Raw genomic sequence first — 23347 nt, forward strand, 5'->3', positions numbered from 1 at the left:
ATGTCTTACAAGCCTACTGTGTGTCTGCATGAAGCTCTGTGGGGAATAGACAGTTGAATAAGGGAAAGCTATCGTATTGCAGACAGCGCTGAACTGGGAGCTAGAGCTCCTTCCTATAGGAATTTCACAAGCCTCTTATTTTTTCTGAAACTTGGTTTCCTTTCCTGTAAATTTGGGAACGTCATACTCACCTTGACAAGCTGCTGTGAGAAGTGAAGGAGATAACGTTTTTGAAATCTCAGATTGTTTTAGTCCATTCAGGCTGCTATAACAGAATGCCATGGACTAGGTGGCTAATAAACAACAAAAATTTATTGGTCAACGTTCTGGAGGCTGGGAAGTTCAAGATCAGACACTTGTGGTGAGGGTCCATTTCCTAGTTCATAGTTAGCCTTTTTCTCAATATGTCCTCACATGGCCGAAGGGAGGAGGCAACTCTCTGGGGTCTGTTTTATAAGGGCACTAATCTCATTAATGAGGGCTCTGCCTTCATGACCTAATCTCCTCCCAAAGGCCTTATCTCCTAATACCATCTCATGAGGGATTAGGTTTCAACATACAAATTTTGGAGAGACACAAATATTCAGACCATAGCACAGGAGCTCATAAATATCATTTATTTCACAAAATGAGGTCCCTTTCCTTATCAAGCTCAGCAGTTAGCAAGAGAGATACACACACACATACACAGAACAAAACATAACGCAGGGTGGGACTGCAGTCTTCGGGAAGGAGGACCAGGTGCTTTAACAGAGCAGGCTGTCCTGAGACTAGAGCGGTGAGCGGTGCTGCAGTGGACACTCGCCACCTCCCACGTTCTCCTTTCCTCCTGACCATCTCGGACTCTGCTCACAACCCTTCTCTGGGTTGATGGTGCTGCCGCTGAATTGTTGGGCCTAAAGTATAGCATGTTCCATGTGAAACCAATGAAAGCCTTTCTACTGCCTCTAGTTTTATTATACTGGTGAGTCTCCCTTGGAAAGGCAATGTTGTCTTTAGCAATAAGGCCAAACTAATATGTCAAATCAGTAAATATAATTCAGTCCCCTGACTCTTCAGGTGATTTCTTTTGAAAAGTTTATTTCCTTAGGAATCAATTTTTCCTCCTATTGCTTTCCCTACAACCCCATCCCCTTAGCGTCTCCTCTCATGCAGGTGCCTGGCCTTCTGCAGAATACGAAGCTCCCCACTGTGCTCCAGACAGCACTTGCCTCTGGTTCCACAGGAGTCAGGCACTAGGTAGAAAAAAGAGCTTGCGCATGAGACCCAGCTCCACCCCATCTGGCCTGTCCCCTGCATACCTTTGCCTTCTCTGACCCTTGAAATGAAAACACATTCCCTGTACCATATACACCATCCCTTCCTAGCCTTCTCCTTCCCTGGTTCATACTCCACCTTTGCTTAATGGGGTTCTACTCATCTTCAAAGAGAACTTGTCACCCCTCATAAACTGTTGCCAATTCTTTTTGAGAGAATTTATTCATTTTGGCCTGCCTTCACCACCCTATGGGCAGAAACTAGGTAATATTCACAGTAATGTGTAATATTTCGTTTGCTTATACCACCATCTACATGATGCAGTAACTCAGCTCCCTGTCAAGCATTCCCACCAAGACTTTCTGGAAGCTTCCCATGCCATGTCTCACTGTGGCTTACCTATGCCCTTGGATAGGTCTCCATCTCTACGTCTGTCTTGGCAGTGTTTTCTACCAAGCTCCATTGCTTTCTCTCTGAAAACTGTGGTCTCCCCAGGGTCAATTATTGCTCCTTTGGCCCCCACAGCTTCCATTCTGCTCTAAGGACACTGTAATCTCCACCAGGGCCTGTCTATACCTCCCGCAACCCCATATACCACCATGTGCTTATTTTATAAATGTTTCCAAAGTGTACTCCAAGGATAAGGTTCTGCAGAATGCCAACATGTGTTACACTGATTAACAAGAACATGCTAGATTCCATCATTAAATAAGGAATACTACATTGTTGCTTCTCAAAGTATGGTCCTTAAACCGGCAGTATCAGCATCACTTGGTAGCTTCTTAAAAATGTAGAAACTCAAGTCTCATCCCAGACCTGAATGTTAACAAAATCCCCAAGTGAATCGTATACACACTGAAGTCTGAGAAGCACTGCTCTAAATTAAAAAAATTAAGCAGCTTTCTTTATGCCACTTCCTCAGAACTTTTAATATGCTAGTATGTAGTATAAACTCCAAGAAGCACATAAAGTATGCAAGACGAGTGTTCTGCAATGCACATTTTCAGAACACTTGTATTGGAACTTCACCATGCCCAGTTGTACTGTGGTGTAGAATGGCTTGGGAGATAAGGTCTTCTTGTCTTTCAGCCTGTTGATTATATTCCGAGAGTCATATGCTGGCAAATGTTTAATAAGCAGCTCCCCGTGGGACAAAATAGTCCTGATTTATAGGGCTTGCCAAATTCTATGGTGTCAATATTCCCACCATGGCTGATTTCAAGCTACCGTAGTGATGTCACTGGAGAGCGATGTACACAGTCAGCTCTGGTGAGCAGGTAGGAGCCAGCTCTAGCACTATACTAGTGAGAGTACCTCAGCCATGTGCCTGCCCCCAGCAATTCATACATGTTTAAGTGGGTATCTAGTCTGGTTTGTACTTCCCCCTTACATCTCTTCCATTCGCCCTTTAGTGGCAGACACCGGACTGTACTCAGAATTATCCTTCCATGGCTAAGGTTTTCTTAGTAGGACCAACTTCACCATATTCTTCCTTCATCATCCTTCCCTCAGAATGAGCTCTCCCACCAGATTCCTTATTCTTCCAAAGGAGTGATTTCTGATGCACTAAACCCACCAACTTACCAGACCTGGTCTAAAAATTCAATGCAGGTTGAGAAACATACAGAGTTGGTGTTCCCATAGCACCGTGTCAAGGCTTCCATGACAGCACACATTTGGCATATTGTGTTGTAATTGGCTGAGCTTCCCTTTCCCTGGTATACTGTGAGTTCCTTCAGGCAGAGTCTTTGTCTAAATCACCTATATATCTACAGTGCCCAACATGATAAGTGTTTGAGGAGTGGTAATAAACACAAGACATCATGCTCATGGGATAGCCCGAAGGTGCACCCACTCTCCTGGTGAATCTAACTCCCCTGCCCAGTGTTTCCGCTCCAGAAGAAAACGAATTAAAGAAAATAGAGGTAATGCTTCCTCATGCCTGGCTTCTTGAAGAACAGCCCAAGACTTTCCCCCAAGTTGTACCGAGGTTAAGCCCAACCTTGGAAGAGATTTCGTGAAAATAGAAAAGTTAATTTCCCCTTTTTTCACTACCAGTTTGAATAAGATTTCTGATTCTTGCCTTCTGAGTTCTTTCTTTTCTAAAATATTTAGTCTCTCTTTCCTTTTTAAGGGCCTTCACCGCAAAGTTTGCCTATAAAGTGTTATTCCAGAACAGAGACCCAAGCAGATGGAGGAAAATTAAATAGGAAAGAGCTTTGAAGAGAGGGCCTGGGTAGTTCCTATGAGGGAAATAGTCTGGTTTCAAGAAGCACTCCTTAAACTCACTAGTGTCAGGGTTTTTCAGGGATCTGAGATCATCCATGGTGTCTGTGGAGTGCTGGCCTGGCTAAGATTGGAGCCCATTTCTTGTAGTGAGGGTGCCGGACCTCAGCAGGAGGCAGCTGCCTCCTCTCTCAGAGGACTCCGGCTTACAGATGGAGCACTGAGCTGGGTCTGAATTTTTCTGCCCACAGTAAAAAATCTACTTGTCAAGAATTTCCACAGAGCGAGGAAATAATTGGATGGGGTGCAGCTGGGAATCCCTGGCCATAATTTTGTGTCATTAAAGGTGAAAGGAGATGGTTTACTCCTATTGGGTTTACCTTCCATCCTCTGAGCCTTGCCTTTTCAACTTTGTGAGCCATGAGTCCACTCCTAACTCCTGTTGTAGCTGGCACTTAACACAAGTGTTCTGAGCATCTACTACAGGCTAGACCCTCTGAGTTAGGCTGAGATAAGTAAGAACCAGTCTCATTCCATAGGGAGCTAGAGTAAGAAGATGCATGGCCACGTTCACATAGTAAATAAGTGGCAGGGTTGAAATAAAAATACAGATTTCCATATTCCTAGCCTAGAGTTCTTCCTTTGCGGATTGCTCTTGGGAGCTGCCCTTTGTGGAACTGGTAATGTTTCTCAGTTTGAATCTTTGCTTGTGCTAATCTATGTCATTTTGGATCTTCCATAGCCTTTCTTGTAGTCCAAATATTTGTGAATTGATTTACTGAAGATATTTTCTGCTTCCAGCCTTTTGATAAAACTGAAACTGGAATTACATTACCTTCTTTCTTACCACAAGAAGAGAAACTGCTGGGCACATAGGCATACTCCTGTAGTCCCAAATACTTGAGAGGCTAAGGAGGAGAATTGCTTGAGCCCAGGAGTTTGAGGCCAGCCTGGGCAACACAGTGAGACCCTGTCTCTAAAAATATACATTAGAAAAAAAAAGAAAGAAACCTTTAATTTACTAATTATATTCACTCAACAAGTACATATTAAGTGCCTGCTATTGCCCAGTACTGTTACAGGCCCTTGAAAAACAGTACTGGGGAATCAGAGTGAATCTATGCCTTCCTGGTGTTTGTACTCTAGCAAGGACAAATAGAAATGAACAATAAACAATTTAAAAGTAAGTTGCTGTAACATCAGAAAATGATAAGTGCTCTGGTTTTCTATGGTCACTTGCTGATCCCATCCAATCATCCGGCAATCTGCTTTCGGAGGAACCTTTATAAAACACATATCTCACCATGCTAGTTCGCTGATTAAAACCCTTCAATTGTTCCCATTGCGTTGAGGATAAAGCCCATGGCTCTGACCTCTGGTTACCCCTCCAGCTGGGTCTCTTATCACAGACCCCCCCTTATCACCAAACCTCCAAGTGTGCAGGGCCCATGGACACACCATGCTATTTCATGACTTTCAAAGAATCTGGAAGAAGAATCTGTCACCCCTTCTTCTGGGTCTTCACTGAACTCTGTTCTTCATGGATCCTTTGTAATATTTAAGGAACTGTACCACCATGACTCACCTCTGCTTCTCTATTAGCCCCTAACAGCCATGGATCATGTTTGTTTACCTTTATATACCTAGGACCTGTAGGTTGAATACGTACTTGTTCATTGAGAAGACTAGCCAATTTGTGAAACCAGGGACATGACACAGAGGGTAGCTAATTCCAGGCCAAGGAGGACAAGCAGCCATCTCATTTCTTACGTTCTGTATATTATATAGGTTAGTGATTGGCAAAATAGCACCTGCAGGCCAAATGTGACCTAACACCTATTATTGTAAGTTCCGTTTTATTTGAATACGGTAACTCCCTTTTATTTATATATTATGTATGGTAACTTTCACCCTATCATGGCAGAGTTCAGTAATCACAACAGAGACCATGTGGCCCCTGAAGCGCAAAATATTTACTGTCTGCATCTTTACATAAAAAGTTTGCTGACCTCTAATCTAGTCAGAGTTGGTTTGATCAAATTCTTAAAATGTACACAATTTACATAACTTTTCCTCTGGTTACTCCAGAAAAAGATGTAGGATAGGCCCATAGTCAAGGATTGTTGGGCAAGTGAATATAGAACAGGCCAAAGGAGATCCATTAAAAGATACAGTGCATCATGCTGAGATTTTCAAAGGCTTTTTTTTTCTTTCTGACAGGATTTATATGATTCTGCTTAATATTAGAGCTTGACATGTTAAATGAATACTCCATTAAGGAGATTATAGCAATAAGCATATTAAAATGTCCTGCAATGACATTCATCACTGCTTCAACATATATTTATTGAGCACCTAATATATAAATAATCCTTATTATCATGATAATAATTCTTGTATCAAGCTCAATATTTTAAACGTACTCCTGCAAGTCAGGATTGACAGAGAGTGGGCTCTGAGATAGCAGCCTACAGGAAGTGTCTTGGGCAGTGCTCTCAGGATTAATATCTAGAGGGAAAGAAAGGCAAATAGCTCTGGGCAGAGGAACAGCTTGCACTGTTGAGCTTCAGTGCAATGACAACAGTCTCAGCTGACCCCACAGGGAAACCTGGAGCTGGAATGCTCTTCCAGAATTGTCTGCAGTTGGGGTGAGGATGGCCTTTATGCCTCTGCAATGACTGGCCTTTGAGGAAGACTGCTTTTAGGAAGGGGGCTCTTCACAACCAAGGGCAATTCCTGGATAGGGCAGACAGCTGTGGGCTGTAAGCTGTAAGCCATAAGCTTGCCTTAAGGGTAAGATCTGAGCAGCACAATCTCAGGTCTACTATAATCTACTCTTGTGCCACCCAGAGTCCTTTTATAAAAGTTCCAACATCAGATCCTCCAGGATTCATGGGGGTCTTCTTTTCCTGGGTAAACTTATAATAGAAACAATAGTCAGTCAAATTACAGCTTCTGCTGCTACAGCTGGTCTCAAGGCCTCAACTGATACTAATCATCTCCATCCCTACTACCCATTCTCAATTGCTTTACCCTCCATCAGCACCTCTGCTACCTAAGTGGCATGATCCAGGCCCTCCTCTCTGAGGAGTCTGAGCCTCTGGACATCATGCCTTTCTCAGGCCGTGGCTGCCATCCTTGTTCATTTACCATTAAAGTTAGGCAAAAGGGTGGAAAAAGTATTTTCCCTATCCTCATTATAAAACAGTAGCCTTACCTTCTCCTGATTATCAAGGTCACTTGCCCCTGAACTTGATGGCAACTCCTTTCCTTGCCTGGTGCCTTTGTACAAAGAGCCCACAATGCCTGGTAGCAGCTGAAACTCAATGTTCATTGGAACTCTTGTCAAGTCCACTGGTACAAGCACATCTCCTTTGGAAATCAAGACCTAATTTCTAAATCCACAGAGCCCAGAGTTGTGGGAGCAGAAAGCCCTAATTCCAATTCCAACAAGTAGTTTTCTGGGGATGATGATGAAATTGGCCATTTCTTCTTTTACCTCTTGTTTCCCAGACTCAGGTATTCTATCTATTTGGGACACAGCATTCATTTGCCTCTCTGACCTTACCTCATTACCAAAGTTTTACCTCTTTTTCTTCTGATTGTTAAGCACTACCACCCTACTTTTATTATTTGGGGGATCTTATCCGACTATTACTATTAGTGAAACTAGTTCTTTATTAGGGACAGCCACCAATAGGTTCTGGGAGATGTTGGTGTCTTTTTTTTTTTTTTTTTTTTTTTTTTTTTAGTATATCTTGTATTGCTTTGAGAAACAGAGCATCTTCTGTGTCCTCTCACTAAATATAACCAGATGGTGGACTTTCCACATTAAATAGTACATAGCATTCTTACATGCTCATTTTTCTGAGACTTTTGATCCACCCTCTGCCATAGCAATTCTGGTATTTCTGCCTTACATGATTTGAGCCATCAGTTTCTTCATGCTTTTCAGAGTCATCCTAACAACATGTTAGAACCCTCTCCTGGGGGTCTTGCCAGGTTGTTAAATTCTGTATCACAGATGAGTGCATTCATATTGACAAATCCTCCCTCATCCAACTTAATGTTGCATTCCCCTTGCTTCAGCACTTTCAGAATCCACTTACATATGTATGTGGCTCTTCTGGTTCTTGGAGATCTATACTCCTCCTCCATTTCAATTAAAAAAAATTAGTCCCTTTGCATGTCTAGCACCTTCTTAGCCAATTTGTTCAAACTTTGGATGAAGACATGAGATGAAGTCTGCCTCCAGGGATGCAGGTAGTAACCTCAGGAGAGGGAGCTTTTTGCAGCCAAGGGTGATGCCTGAAAGAGCTCACAGCGGGGGGCCATCAGCCAGCAGAAGTCCTGACATGTAGGGAAATAAGTTCTTCAATAACAAAGGGAGCTAGCTTTGAATGGCACAGTCCAGCATCTACTACAAGTGTTTTCTCAGCACCCTCCTATATGCCTGGATGACAATAAGACCTGTCTCCCAGGAGGTTAGTTCCTGGCAGCAGGAGGTCTAACAGGTATGAAACTTCTCTAAGGGAAACTCGTGCAGTCAGACTATTACAACAGAAAGGGAATTCAGAATTCCATTCTGTCATGATGAGGAAACAGGCCTGGTGGTCAAGTGACTTACCCAAAGCTCAGATGGTTTATAGCTGAGACTAAAAGCTACATTGATCTTGAACCCTGCTCCAGGCATCTTCTCCAGGTAGCTTTTAGCCTCAGTTTGCCCTTTTATAACACCTGTTCAACTCAGAGGAGGTACATAAATATTCAGATGAAGGCTTCTAGGGCCCCAAATTCCCATCCAGTAAACTACTTACACCAGGGTGAGGTGGGGGATGAAGTCCCCCATTAGGCGCATCTCACTAGTGGCACAAGCACTAGAGATGAGTCTGACAGTCAAAGTAGCTGTGGTCTAATGCCTGCCCCTGGTATGCAAGGCTCTGGCTCATTGTCCTGCAGGGTGAAATGTTCCTATAGAAACAGGAAGGAACTTCGTGGTGGCCTTATCCAATCTCCTCGCTTTACAGGGGCAAACAATTTGTCCCAAGTCACATTGTGAATTGTGATAGAGCTGAGAACAAAATAAAAGCTGCAGAAGGTAAAATACTTATTCTGAAGGAGTTAATCCTAACTGCTAATGGTGAACAAACTTGTAACTTCTGTAACTGAGAAAGTAGAAACCCAAGAGCAGACAGGACACACTACAGCTTCACACAGAACTCACATGCTACCTCTCACCAGCCAAAAGACCCTAGATGGGGCAGATGGGCAGTTGCTGTTGATGTTTCACCAGAGAAAGGATGAAAGAGGAGAACAGATTCAGTTCAGTGTTTCCCACTGACTCTACCCCAACTGGTGTGTAAGTGTCTGTGTTTGCATGTGCTTACGTGTGCATGTGTGTGTTAGAGAGAGACAGTGACCACTAGAGGCCCCAGAGCTGCCTCTTTCCTGGGGCATTAGACCTCATGCTCTAGGCTAGCTCCAGCTAACCATCCGCAAGAGTCCAGACTTCCTCCTTTCTTCATGACTCCTCAGGATGGAAGAGCCCTTTTAGGATTCTCCCGGGTAGGTAGTCAGGTCTTGATTATTGTATATTAGGGAGAGAAGTATGACATGTTTGTGGGAAAGCTCAATACACAACTGGAGCTTGCTCAGGGGAGGGTTCCCAGGCCTGGGGAATATTTGAAGCCCTGATCTAGATGATCAACTTTGAAAAGGGAGGCCCTGGAGTCGGGGTAGGTCAAGGTGTTTCAGTTTATCTGAGGGGTAGCCACAGAGACCTGTAGATGTCTCCAAAGAGCATGCAAAGGAATTATAGCAAGGCAGCACTCAGCTCCTCCTAACCTGTGGCCTCCTAGTACCCGTACAGCCACTTAGCAGTGCTGAATGGCATAGTCTGCTCTTGGAAGAAAGTAGTTTCTCAACCCTTGAAATGCTCATAAACTATATGTCAGTAACATTGCCAGTGGGGTTTCTAAATCGGTAAGGAGTCTTCAAGAGATGGATGCTTAGGTGCCAGCCAACAAGAGATTCCCGAACACTGGCTTGCCTCGATGGAGAAGCAAAGGGCAGAGAAGCAGCCCCATAAATAATACAAGCTCCTTTAGACTCCAACTATTAAAAGCATAAGAGTCTCCCCTATTTCTCACCCAGGCAGCATTGTGCTGACACTCAGTCCCATATATCTCTGCTTACAAACCCTAGGGGTTAGGATTCCACTCCCATCTCAAGGCTGAAACAGTGCTCATGACTACAACTTCTCTGCTTAGAACCCAGAACATAACCTCATGAAGTCATCAATAATTTCTTAGACTTTCGATGTGTTTATTTATCAATTTAACAGGCATTTAACATGACTATTATGTCCTCTCTCCTCTCTAACATGTACTGCAACTTAAGCTAATAAGACAGAGAAAAATTCAGAAATCACATTTCAAGAGAATATGATGTCCTGGCTTCTGCTGACTGTGTTCATGTTAAGTGCTGGATGTTTATGAAAAGGAAGACATGCTCCCCTGGGGTCATTTCAGAGTCTAATACCTCCCTGTTAAGAACTCTCAGAAAGAGAAACTGGATTCAATCAGGAACACAAGATACCCTTACTCCCAGGTTCCCTCTTTCAGGGAAATTAGATTAGGAAAAAGAATTAGCCAATCACTTTTGAACATTAAAGTAATTCAAACAAATAACTTATTAATTAAGTTACTAATAAAAGGTCAATTGCTGGCAGTTTGAAAACTAGATTTGTAAGAAGGGATAAGAAAATAGAGGAGACCGCAATCAGAGTTTGGCAAATAACCAAATCCCTGGTACTTACAGAGGTGTCACTCCCTGCAATGGACTGAATGTTTGTGCCCCTTCAAAGTTCATGTTAAATCTTTACCCCTAAGGTGACAGTATGAGGAGGTGACTCCTTTGGGCCATGGTGATTAGGCCATGAGGGTAGAACCCTCATGAATTGGATTAATGAACTTCAAAAAAGGAATTTGCCCTCTTTCTACCACATGAGAATACAACCAGAAGAAAGCCCTCCATAGAACCCAACCATGCTGGCACTCTGACCTTAGACTTCCAGCCTCCAGATCTGGAAGAAATAAATTTCTGTTGTTTATAAGCCACCATGTCTATGGTACTTTTCTGTAGCACTCCACACTGACAAAGACATCCCCACAGCCAGTGCCACAGGTAACGAGTTGGAGCGAATGCAGTCAGGACCCTGAATCAACTGCTGCTTAGGGCCTGGGCCCAGAAGACAGACAGTGTCTGCCGTGGGCAGCCTGGCGCCCGGTCTGGCAGTTTTATAGAAATATGGCTCCTTCTTAGAGTCATAAAACACTGGGATGCACAGGACCCTAAGACTCTGAGAGCAATTTCCTCATTTGACAAATAAGGAAACGGCTTAGAGTGGTTTGACAGGTTGCTGATGTTCCTAAGGAAATAATTGTCAGAACGTGACTGGATCCCATTTTATCTGACCCCAGGGTCAGTGTGTTTAATCCATCGTATCCCACCATCTCTCTAAATGCCTCTTTGGGAAAAGCTGGCACTCAGACAGCATTGTAAGGGGAAGCCAGCACTATCGGCATCCATCACCAGCCTGTCTCCCCTCCTGTGACCCCCTGGCACCTCCAGGAGCAGCAGGACCAGCTCTGTCTTCTGACTCCCCTGTAGCTCTGCCCCGGCTGCCTCTTCCCCAGAGGACTTGCTTTCCTTCCTCTTTAGTGTTCATCTAAATGGTTTTCTTGAAGGAAACTGACCTAAGCAAGATGATTCTCTTAATTCTAAGGTGGGTGCTTTTCTGAGCTTAAGTCTCCCCAGAATTTAACGCAAATGCATCTCTCTGGGTAAAACGCAGAGCTGTTTTTGAGCAGGAATGCTTCCCCTGTGGCCCTTGTATTCCCACACTATTCTCAAGTCACAGCCTTTAGGGTGTGACCCTTTTAAGAGATATCCCTTCCTCGGTGCAGAGCCTCTCCGAGAAGATAAGAGCCACAAAACAGGCAGCTCCACAGACTAAGGCAGTGGCCTTCAGAAGCCAGCTTCTGCAAGACAGGAGCCCCAGTGGAGGAGTAATCAACTCTCCCTCCCATGAGGCAGCTGTGCAGAGGTCATGTCTAGAAAAGAAAAAATGTCATTACTGCCCATGGGAGAGTGTAATGACCCAAATTATGGCCTGTCAGATGAGGCAGCGCCTGCCCCAGGGAGGCCGCTGCAGCAGGCACAGCTTACAGAGGAGGTAGGAAAGAAATGTGCCCCGGGGCAGCCTGGGGGACATGGCACTTTGGTTTCAGCTGCAGACTTCTGTTTGCACATTCTGAGGCTGTGAAGTCCCCTCCCGGGAGACAAGGCTTCCTTGGCTAAGGGGAGAGAGGGGAGCAGGGTAATACATACAAGCTACCCTTTAAACAAGGCCTCTGGATGTAACTAGTAACCATCCTCTTCACCAGCATCTTTAAATAATTCTTCTTTTGTTGTTTATTACAGATTTTAATCTTCCAAAATTTTTATAGAGGAGAGGATGGCATAAAAAATCACTGTTACTTGAAGTGATGTGGGAAGTGGAATATAATGGAAATTGAATTCACACTAGAGAGAAATAGGGCTGAGTCCCAGGCCCAGTTCCATCACTGGCAACCTTGGGCAAGTGAGTTTCCTCTGGGAGCCTCATTTTCTTCATAATGTTACTTTATACAATGGCTCTGGGGATTGGGCATCTATTCATTCAAAAGATATTTACTGAGCACTCATTCCAGGCTGGGGCATACTCTAATAAGTAAATAGTAGTGATTTTAGAGTAATAGTAATAGGAGCTGTTATTGCAGTTGTTGTAGAAGAGTCATAGGGATATGCATAGATTAAGTGTCAGACACAGTTCCAAGAACATTACATCATTAACCCTATGAGATTAACGATACTTTGCAAAGATATGGGGATCCAGGGACCCTCTTATACTCTCAGAGGGAGGATAAATAGGTAGAACCACTATGCAAGGGCATTTGACATCATCTAGCAAATTTGGCAATGCATACACCCTATGATCCTACAATTTGGTTTCTATTTACACGCCCCAGAGAACCTCTTGCACAAATGAAGTAAGAAGCATATAAAAAGATGCTTATCATAGCATTGCTTCGACAGAAAACATTGAAGAAAAACTAATGGCCCATAAACCAAATGTATTGTGTTTATAGAAGAAAATACTTCTTCAATCTATCTGTCTGTCTATGTAGATCTTAAAACCTAACCACAAGTGTTGCAAAAGGAAAGGTACTCTATGATAGCATTTATGTACATCTGTAAAACACAGATAAACATTACCATATATGATTTTATAAGTACATCTATATGAAGAAAAAAACAGTTATGAACATAGAATGACAGGAAGATAATGACAAAAGTGACCTATTTTTAATGGAAAAAAATAGACATACAGGATTAAACCAACTTAATGGACCTAATCCATTGCCAGGCTCATGTCTGGCACTCAGTAATAATGATTATTTCTCCATACAAAGATGATAAAGGAATCACTCTATTGGGATTTGACCGAGGCATAAGGAAGAGCTAGATATTCACCAAGTAGCTGAGATGATTATCTTTGACATTGACTTCTTAGGCTTTTTCCACCTGTGCTTTGAGGGGGAAAAAAAAAATCTTTTTGATTTTAGTTCAGTTTCAACTCTAAGAAAACGATGATCTAAGAGAGTGTGATATGTCACCCCAAAGAACTTTTCATTTTCTTAAGGCCTCTGTAGACCTTTAATAAAGTGTCATTGCCAGGAAGGGGAATATCACACACTGGGACCTGTTGTGGGGAGGGGAGCAGTGGGGAGGGATAGCATTAGGAGATATATGTAAATGACGAGTTAATGGGTGCAGCACACCAACATGGCACATGTATACATATGTAACAAACCTGCACGTTGTGCACATGTACCCTAGAACATAAAGTATAATTAAAAAAAGAGAAACAAACAAACAAAAAAAAGAAAAAATAATAATAAAGTGTCATTGCTTAGATTTTGGTCATATTGGCAAAAAACAAAAATTCTTATTGTCGTGCCCAGAGCCTGACAGAATGTTCTCCAGGGGCAAACCTCTCCTTTTGTTATAAGGTGCAAGATCATCCACAAATATGAAGCCCATTGCCAGTTTATTTTACAGGCTAGTCATGAAGGAACATTTAAGTGTATGAATTCTAGTGCCATGAATTCTACAAAGACTGGAAGGAGAATACTGTTCTCATCATTTGTCAAGTGGAGTATGTTCTCAAAGATCATCTAGTTTTTTACTCAAAGTTTAGTCTGCAGATCAACAGCATCGGCGTTGCCTTGGGGCTTGTTAGAAATGCAGAAAATTAAATCCTGCTACAAAACAACTGAATTAGAATCTGAATTTTAACAAGATTTCCATGTAACGTATGTACACTAAAGTCTGCAAAGCAGTGATTTTGCCCAGTGGTTTCCAAACCTAGCAAGGAATGACATGAACTCTTTAGCATACAAATCCTTGTGCCTCACTTTCATAAATTAATATTCTTCCATAGGTCTATAATGAGGTCTAGGAATATCTTTTTTAAACTTTGAAATGATTTCAAATATACAAAATAGTTCCAAGACTATTAAAAGCGTTATTCCCCACTCCTCCATCCTCATGTTATCTACTCAAGATAATTTGAGACTAAATTGACAACATAAAGCCCCATTACTCCTGTAATACTTCAGTGTACATTTTCTACAGATGAAGACCTTCTCTACAACAAAAGTACAACTATAATAATAAGGGAGCTAACATTGATTTGTTACTAATTATTTAATCATGTGACACCATTTGAGCTTTGCCAGTTTGAGCTGGGTCCTGTGTCCTTTTGACATGTTTCATCATTCACTGAGCACCTCCTTATTTTCTGGTACAAAAATATGTTTTAGCTCATCTAGTACTTTCCTGTCTCAGCCCTAGAATCAGCTATTTCTCCGAGGAGCCATGGTTCCTTTTAGCGAAGAATGATGTTTAGATATCAAGATATCAGTATAGGTGTGTTCATTGTTATTGAGGTATCACTGCTACCACTTCTTCTCAGCGGTAAGAAATGTATGTGTGTTTGCATCTGTATCATATATACAGGGATGTATATTAATTTCTATAACTACTTATATGTATCAATATATCTACAGATTGACAACTATGAATTCACATGTCAAACTCCAGTTACAATTCAACACTCCTGAGTCAATTCTAGTTTGTTTATTTGTTTGTTTCCTTTTTACATTTCTAATTTTCTTTACCAATAGTGAGAAGCACGACTCCCATAATCCCACATGTACTTACTTATTTGGAAAATCCCCTCAGTATGTAATCAATACCCTGTTGCTGGTCACTGCCCCCCTCCCTTTTTTTTTTTTTTTTGTAATATTTGGGCTTTTTGTTGAATACTCTGTCACCTGTGCTTAGATAAGAGTTTGGGTCCCTATTTTTTTCTCACTGCCTCTTGACATGGTGCATTATAGCACCTTGTTTATCCTGACATCCCTTTCATGTGCCATCTCTTTCTCAAGACTATCAACTTTTCTAAGCCTGAGCCCTAACCTTATTTTTCTTCATATTCCCAGCTCCCACCACACACTCCTGCTTGTTATGCTGCCATCCCCAGCCCCCACTGCGGAAGCTCCTTCCACCTCTCTTAGGCTTCAACACCTCACACTGGGCTGCCACAGTTGCTGCTCCCCTGCAAAGACACCCTTCTCATCATCCTTCTGCACTGCCTCTGCTCTGCCCTTTGGGAACACACTTCTCACCCAGTCGGGCTCTAATACCCACTGCCAGGCTGCAAAGATGCTTTCCTCACCCTGTTCGGGCTCTAACACACATGCCAGACTGCCATCACTGCCCCCAGCATTGCTCTTTACCCTGCTTGGGCTCTGACACCCCACACTACTGTGCCACATTTTCCTGCTCAGGTTTCCTTCTTACCCCAGTTGGACTCCAACATCGGGCTGCCTCCACCTCCACCCTCATCTCCTCTTGCGTCAACACCTCCTCACTCCACCTGGCCCCTGCTATTCCATGTCGGATCATGGCACCGCCTCAGCCAGCATAAAGGCACATATCGCTTTGGCCTTGACTGTTTGGGCCCACCTTGAATTCCTATTTTTTAAACAACCTCGTTTAGATGATTCTTAAGAACAAGCCCAGCAGTGAACTTGCACTGGCATGTTGAGGTCCAGTTGGTAGTTCAACCTCTTACCAATTGCCATGATTCTTTACACTATGCTTAAGATTTCCTCACACAGTTCCATTCATGGGAAGGTCCTTTGCACCTGAAGTTTTATTCCTTCTCATTTTCATCCTATTCCTTAGTCTGCTCACTTCAGATAGAGTCTAAATAATCACATTTTTCTCTAAATCTTCTCTTTTTTGTCTGTCTTTTTTTTTTTTTTTTTTTGAGATGGAGTTTCACTCTTGTCACCCAGGCTGGAGTTCAATGGCATGATCTCGGCTTGCTGCAACATTCGCCTCCTGGGTTCAAGTGGTTCTTCTGTCTTGGCCTCCCAAATAGCTGGGATTACAGGCACGGGCCACCACACCTGGCTAATTTTGTATTTTTAGTAGAGACAGGGTTTCTCCATGTTGGTCAGGCTGGTCTTGAACTCCCAACCTCAGGTGATCCACCTGCCTTGGCCTCCCAAAGTGCTGGGATGACAGGTGTAAGCCACCATACCCGGCCTCTCAATCTTCTCTATTACAGTCCTAAAATCTCTAGGCTCATAAACATTTTCTTATATGTCACAGTTTTTATATTCCTTGATATTTTAAAGCTTTTTATTGGGAATATTCTAGGTTGTGAATGTTCTTCTCAAAATGTGATTACTGTTACAGTGACCTCACCTCCTTTAACTTGAAATATATACTTCTACTGATTCATCCTAGGACTCATTGAATTTTCCATTTCATATATTAAACAAAGAGCTCACATTTAGTTGGCTGTCCTCTAAAACTCTTAGGCCTTTCTCTCGCAAATCTCTATTTTATGAAAGAGAAAATGGATCCTCATATAATTCAAAGTGATTTGGTCCCACTGCATAAATAAGATGACAGGGGAAGTATATAAAATCGCTGGCTTATTTTTATCTTATTCTAAAATTTTGTATTTACTTACCAAAATATCATGTTCGTATTTCTTATGTATTTATTGAGGACATTCTTAAAACAATCTAGCTTCTCAAAGTTCCCTTAATTATGGAGGTTATTGTCACTTTTCAAAGGAGCTACATTAAAAAGGAGAATCTCCAAACTAACTTACTTTGGACTCATGAGTTAGCAATAAACCATTTTGCTTAAATGAATTCTTAGGCATAATCCCAACACATAAAACATATAAAAGGGATCTGCCCTTTTTGTAACTTGTTGTAATACCATCTTAGCTTTTTCCTTGTTTCCTGGAGTATTTCCCAGGTCCTCTACAGAATATAGAAGATTCACTGGATGGATTATCAAGGAGCTGCAAAATATATTGAACAGTCATTTTGCCACAAATAGCTGGCCGGAAAGTGCAGCTTCCATTACTAGCCTAATAGGTCCCCTGTCTGAGTGCTGGAAAATGTATTATTAAACTCTAAACCTAGCTTCTGTCAGAATGAATTGGCCGGTCCTCAATAGCAAGGTGATGATTGGAATCACTTAAAGATGTCATAGAGACAGGCCATCCATCCAACCATCCATCCATCTATTCATCCATCCATCAAAATTATTATAAGGAGTCAGGATCCTTAAACTGGTTGTAGAACAAATATCTACATTTTTCTAAGGAATGTGATTAGCCAAGTCCATTGGTTTATTCATCTCGAGTCTTATGGATATGATGGTGGACACCATCATATCCCAGATGCATTCCTGTCATACTGCCAGATCAGGCTTTTGTTGGGAGGGGCTGGGTGGTGGTCTTTCCCATTTGGATAACAGCCAATGTATTCCCTAGTTTCCTGGAACTGCAATCACATTTGCTCTTTTCTAATAAGGCAGGTTCTCTAGTTCAAGGTAAGGCCTCCTCTGATTTTCATCACTTATTTTTTCAGTATTAGAGATACAGTTTCCTTCACCACGATTTTAAAACCTTTGGCTGATATACATGTCAGGTTTCTATAACAAGAGGTTGACAAAGGAGAGGATACTAGCATTTATTAAATAACTGCTGTGCATTAGTGTGTTACATTCTTGCATTACTATAAAGAAATAATTGAGACAGAGTAATTTATCAAGAAAAGAGGTTTAATTGGCTCACAGTTTTGCAGGCTTTACAAAAATCATGGTGCTGGCATCTGCTCAGCTTCTAGGGAGGCCTCAGGAAGCTTACAATCATGGTAGGAGGCTAAGGGGGAGCAGGCACATTGCATGGCGAAAGCAGAAGCAAGAGAAAGAGAATAAAGGGAGGTGCCACACACTTTTTTAAATGACCAAATCTTGTGAGAACTCACCATCATGAAGACAGTAACAAGCCATGAGAGATCCGCCCTCATGATCCAAACACCTCCCACCAGGCCCCACCTCCAGCACTGGGGATTACAATCAAAATGAGATTTGGGCGAGGACAAATATCTAAACTATATCAACTAGACAGTTTGCTGGGTGTTCCCCTACTTTGATTTATGCTTTTCTCATGGTTGGTGTTTCTCACCTCTCAGACCTAGCTTCAAAGTCACCCATGACTAAATGACCTAATTAGGTCTCTTTCATTCTATTTTCTAAATTTTAATCTAGTGTATTCCAATATAATTTTATAATTAACAGCCTGTCTCCTATTTCCACTGGGATATAAGTTTCCTGAAGGCACCAGTTATGACTGTTGGACAAGTTACTTATCTTGTGAATTTATTCATCTATAAAAGATGATGCAGATGATGCACCATTAGGAAGTCCCTCATAGAGTTATATGAGGCAGAAAATCCAGCTAAAAACATCTTTATAGTATGTCTAGCCTCTCCATAATATGGGTAGACTCTAAGTCTAGACTTGGAAAATAATAGATGAAGGTGTAATTTGTAGCTGCCTATTTAATCCACATTTTCAAATTCAGGCTAGTGATTAATAAAATTGACATTAATTTAGATTAATCATTATTTCTGATTTTTTCATCTATTTTCTTAACTGATCCTAAATTCAGACAAATAAAAAGATATACTAAAATATCAAGCCTGATCTCTGGCCTCTGATGTAGGCACAGTAGTAACATAGATAGCAAATGTCTGTCTTTTCACTGGGATCTCTGAGAAACAGGACATGTTCCCTAAACAAGGTGCTAAAACTTCAAGACCCACTTTCGGTGAGATTGGAATTAAACATGGGAGTTAAAAGGAACAGAATAGAAACAAGGATGGCATCAAAAGTCTGGCTTTTAACTGAGTAACTGAAGTTTAGTTCAAATTAAGTTGTTTTTGTTTGGGGTGTGGTAGGGGCCAGTTGATGACTTCTGTAAGGAGACCCTCCTGATTCTCAGAGAGAGCACAACAGCAATAGCTCTTGCCCTACTGGCTGGGGTGTAAAACAAAGTTGGGAGTGTGGGTTCCAGCAGCAGGGACATCTAAGGAGCTCTGCTTGGTTGTCACTAATGCTGTGGTCTTTTTATCTAGGATGAAGAAAAAGCAAGATGATCAAGCATTCCTGGTACAGGACAGTGCCAGCCAGCTTCTGGTCTCCAGAGAGCTTGACTTTGCCCCAGCTCTCCAGCAATTCTTCATAATCCTCCTACCCACCACAGGCATTGAGAAAGGAGATGGTGTGGGCAAGTTTCATAAAGAACTAACATTTGAGAAGGGCACAAGGCAGCAAGGAAACTTGTCTGGTCCAGGAAGACAGGAGGCATAAAGGATGTTCAGTGGCCATTGAGTAGGCATTTATGTCTGCAACAGACATTTTGAATAAGGAAGAACTGGGTGATCAGTCTGACAATATATTTAGAAGCTCTCTATTTTTGTGTGTTCAGAATAGCACATTATGATATATTACGTTCCAAATAGTCAAGTTGCATAATCTTCCTAGTTCTTGCCACTCTGTTTTGTCTAGTTTTGAACAAATTATGTCTATTACTGAAAGTCTTGCATAAAGAAAAAGTTGTGTTTTCAAGGAGTGTATTCAAATAAATATTTTTAAAATGCAGAAAACACCTTGGAGTTACCCCTCAAAAAGGTAGTGCAGGTTCACTCTTAGCTAATATTTGTGAAGAACTTATGCATGATACATGTTGTAGAATTGACAGTAGTAATAGAGCAGGGTTTTATTTGATTTAACTTGCTCATTGCAAAGAATCATGTATAGTCTTGTTGAGGTGCTATATAGCATTTTAAGTAACATGGTGCTGCAGAGGAGACAGGATAGACTTTTTTCATGTCTCCCAAAGGCAGCCTCAGCCTGCACCAGAAGAGTTCTGGGCATGAGAGGAAGACTGAACAAAGCCATGTGCAAGATGAGCCCATTTTAAGTGAAATGGCTGTGTGGAGAGTCCCATCAGCTCCTCTGCAAATGGACAAGTCATAAACCTGCCTAATGACTTGGAAACTCAAAATTGCCCCCTTCATTTTAGAGAATTTTTAATGTTGTCCTCTCCAATGGGCACCATTAACAAAGACACCCTTCACTCCTCCCCATGGGTTCTCTGTTAGGCAAGTATGTTTTCAGTAAGACCAGAGGGGAAAAGCACTCTCAGTGGGGGAAAGATTTGTCTAGAGAGAGGAGCACTTGCTAATTTCTCCAACCCACCCAATCCATTGAGCCAGAAAGACTGCAGGGTGTGCAAACCACAGAGAAAGTAGGATTTATCTCAGCTGTGATTGCATCTTCCAACCATTTTAATCTCTCTTTCTTTTGACACTGTATAATAATACTTTCTTCAAGGAATGTTCTTTAATCTTATAATTTGAAAACAAATTCGATTTCAGCTGTCCTTCTGGTAAGCGACCTTTAATGGTTTTGCTATAGGTAAAACTGTCATTATGTTCTGCCTCCCTACGCAGCTTTCTGGATATCAAATTGCTCAGATGCTGTGGCTTTTGTCAGTGATAATATTGCCCTTTCAAAATTTCTCTGTAAGCAGGCTGAAAGGATTCATTCAGAGCAGTGGTTTCATTAATTTATTTAAATGTATTTCTCAAACAAAGCAGGTTAGTTGTTTCTAAATGTCAAGGTCCGGGAGCAGATTTGCAAATATTCTACAAAATGCAATTGTCCAGGCTTTCTAGGGGAAAGAGAGTAGAGACTTGTCAAAGAAGCAAACTGACATGTGGCCACCTGCTGTTCCCAAAGGCCCCAGCAGTCTTGTCCAAGGAGATCAGCAGCATTCACACTCGGCTCTGTGGCAGGATCGGGCTCCTGCTTACAAAAAGGGCTGTGTTGTAGCAAAATGGTTTTGCTGTGGATGAAAGTCAGCACTAATCTTTCTAATACAAATTGCCTCTCCCTTAAGGGAGTTGTTTGCAGGCAGATTGTTTTAACTTTGCAAAGCGACTTGGCCCATTGGATGGGAACCCAGGTGGAGTGAATTCTACTTGCTCAATTGGATGAATTGGGGTCTAGGGAGCTTCAAGTTAGAGGAAACAGAGGCACTGGACCAGGCAGAGGAAGATGAAATAGCATGTGTTGAAAACCTGCATGAAATGCAAACAGGCAATTCTAAAGTATTGGCTGGAATATGTCATTTAAGAAAGGAGTAAAACATATCTTCTTCAAACATAGCTCTTATCACTCTGGATTTTCAATCACCCAGATGTTTTAGCTTTTCTCATTCCCCTACTAAAAAAGCAATGACTCCCTATTGTCTACTGAATAATATATAATCTTCTTAGCATGACATTCAAGACCCTCCACAATCTGGCATCAGCTTGTCTTTGAAATTATAATTCCCATTATAACCCCCCCACACACACACACACACACACACACACGTCGTACATACTCAAGTGAAATTAGATACCCCTCTGTTTCCTAATGATGCCAGGCTTTTTTACCCACCTTCATGCTTTTGTGACAGCTGGAGACCCTATCCCCTCTTCACCCTCCTGTCAACCCCCATTGATTCTTCAAAGCCTGTCACAAATGCCTGGAAACTCACCCCATACTGCAAGGAAGTTCTTTACCTTCTGATTTTTCATGACACTTGGTAAGTCTAAGGCTCATACCATATCACAATGGACTGATTACATGATGATCTAGATATACACTGCACATTCCCCCTAGAGAATGAATGAACTCCCCACAGGCAAAACCAGTCCTTACCCACTCACCATCTCTTTTTACTGCAGAGCTTCTCAGCCCTGCAGTATATCTTAGTCATCTGGGAGCTTCATGGAAATACCAACACTAGGCTGCAAATGGTCTGAGGCGGGGGTCTAGGCATTTTTGTTTATTTTGATTTGGGGGTGCTTCATTTTTTCTTTACCATCTGAACAATTTTTAAGTTTACAGTTCAGTAATCTGAAGCATATTCACATGGTTGTGCCTCCAGAACATTTTCATCTTGCAAAACTGAAACTCTATACCCATTAAACAATGACACCATTCCCCCTAGTCCCAGCCCCAGCCACCACCATTCTACTGTCTGTCTTCATGAATTTGACTACTTTAGATACCTCATATAAGTGGAATCATACAGTATTTGTCTATTTATGGCTGTCTTATTTCACTGAACATAATATTCTCAAGGTTCATCCATGTTGTATACCATGTGACAGAATTTCTTTCCTTTAGTAAGCTAAATAATATTCCATTATAGTTATATGCTATATTGTCTTTGTTCATTCATCTGTCAGTGGACATTTGGGATGGTTCCACCCCTTGTCGACTTTGAATAATGCTGCTATAAACATGGATGTGCAAATGTCTTTTCAAGATCCCGCTTTCTATTACTTTGGCTATATTCCCAGAATGGGATTACTAGATCATACGGTAATTCTATGTTTAATTTTTGGAGCAATCATCATACTGTTTTCCACAGAAGCTGCACCATTTTGTACTTCTACCAACAGCGTATAAAGGTTCTAATTTCTCCATATCCTTGCCAATACTTCTTATTTTCTGTTTTGGTGCTAGTAGCCATCCTAATGGGTGTGAGAGGTGTCTCACTGTGGTTTTCATTTGTATTTCTCTAATGATTGGTGATGTTGAGCATCTTTTCATGCTTATTGGCCATTTGTACATTATCTTTGGACAAATGTCTATTCAAGGTCTTTGCCCATATTTTAGTTGTGTTACTTGTTTTTTTATTGTTGAATTGTAAGATTTCTTTATGTATTCTGCATATTAACCCTTTATCAGATTTGAAAATATGTTCTCCCAATCTGTGGTTGCCTTTTCACTCCACTGGTCATGTTCTTTGATGCACAGAAGTTTTTAAGTTTGATGTAGTCCCATTTGTCTATTTTTACTTTTGTTACCTGTGTTTTTGATGTCATATCCAAAAATTCATTGTCATACTCATTGTCGTGAAGATTTTCCCCTATGTTTTCTTCTAGAAGATTTATAGTTTTTGGTCTCACGTTTAAGTTTTTAATCCAGTTTGAGTTAATTTTTGTACATGTGATAAGAATGTCATTCTTTGGCATGTGGATATCTAGTTTTCCCAACACCATTTGTTGAAAATCTCTTTTCCCTTTGTTTCTGCATGATCTTGGCAGTTTTGGCAAAGATTATTTGATCATATAAACCAGGATTTATTTATGGACTCTCTATTCTATTCTACTGGTCTATGTCTATCTTTATTCTAGTACCATACTGATTTTTTTGATTACCGTAGCTTGTAATAAATTTTAAAATTAAAGAGTGTGACACCTCTAGCTTTGTTCTTTTTAAATATTTTGTTGTCTATTCAGGGTCCTTTGAA

At 41.5% G+C, this 23347-nt stretch overlaps 1 long non-coding RNA gene across 1 annotated transcript; it reads right to left on the reverse strand.

Annotated features, from left to right (window-relative positions):
- Window positions 1-602: 602 nt before the first annotated feature.
- On the reverse strand, window positions 603-7891 carry LOC105541588. Its single transcript, XR_001006355.1, has 2 exons — window positions 7593-7891; window positions 603-896 (listed from the first exon to the last, which is right to left on the reverse strand). It is a non-coding gene; the product is annotated as an uncharacterized LOC105541588 (long non-coding RNA).
- Between the last annotated feature and the right edge of the window lie 15456 nt (window positions 7892-23347).

Source organism: Mandrillus leucophaeus, unplaced genomic scaffold (genome assembly GCF_000951045.1).
Source record: "Mandrillus leucophaeus isolate KB7577 unplaced genomic scaffold, Mleu.le_1.0 Scaffold1058, whole genome shotgun sequence".
NCBI classification, from domain to species: domain Eukaryota; kingdom Metazoa; phylum Chordata; class Mammalia; order Primates; family Cercopithecidae; genus Mandrillus; species Mandrillus leucophaeus.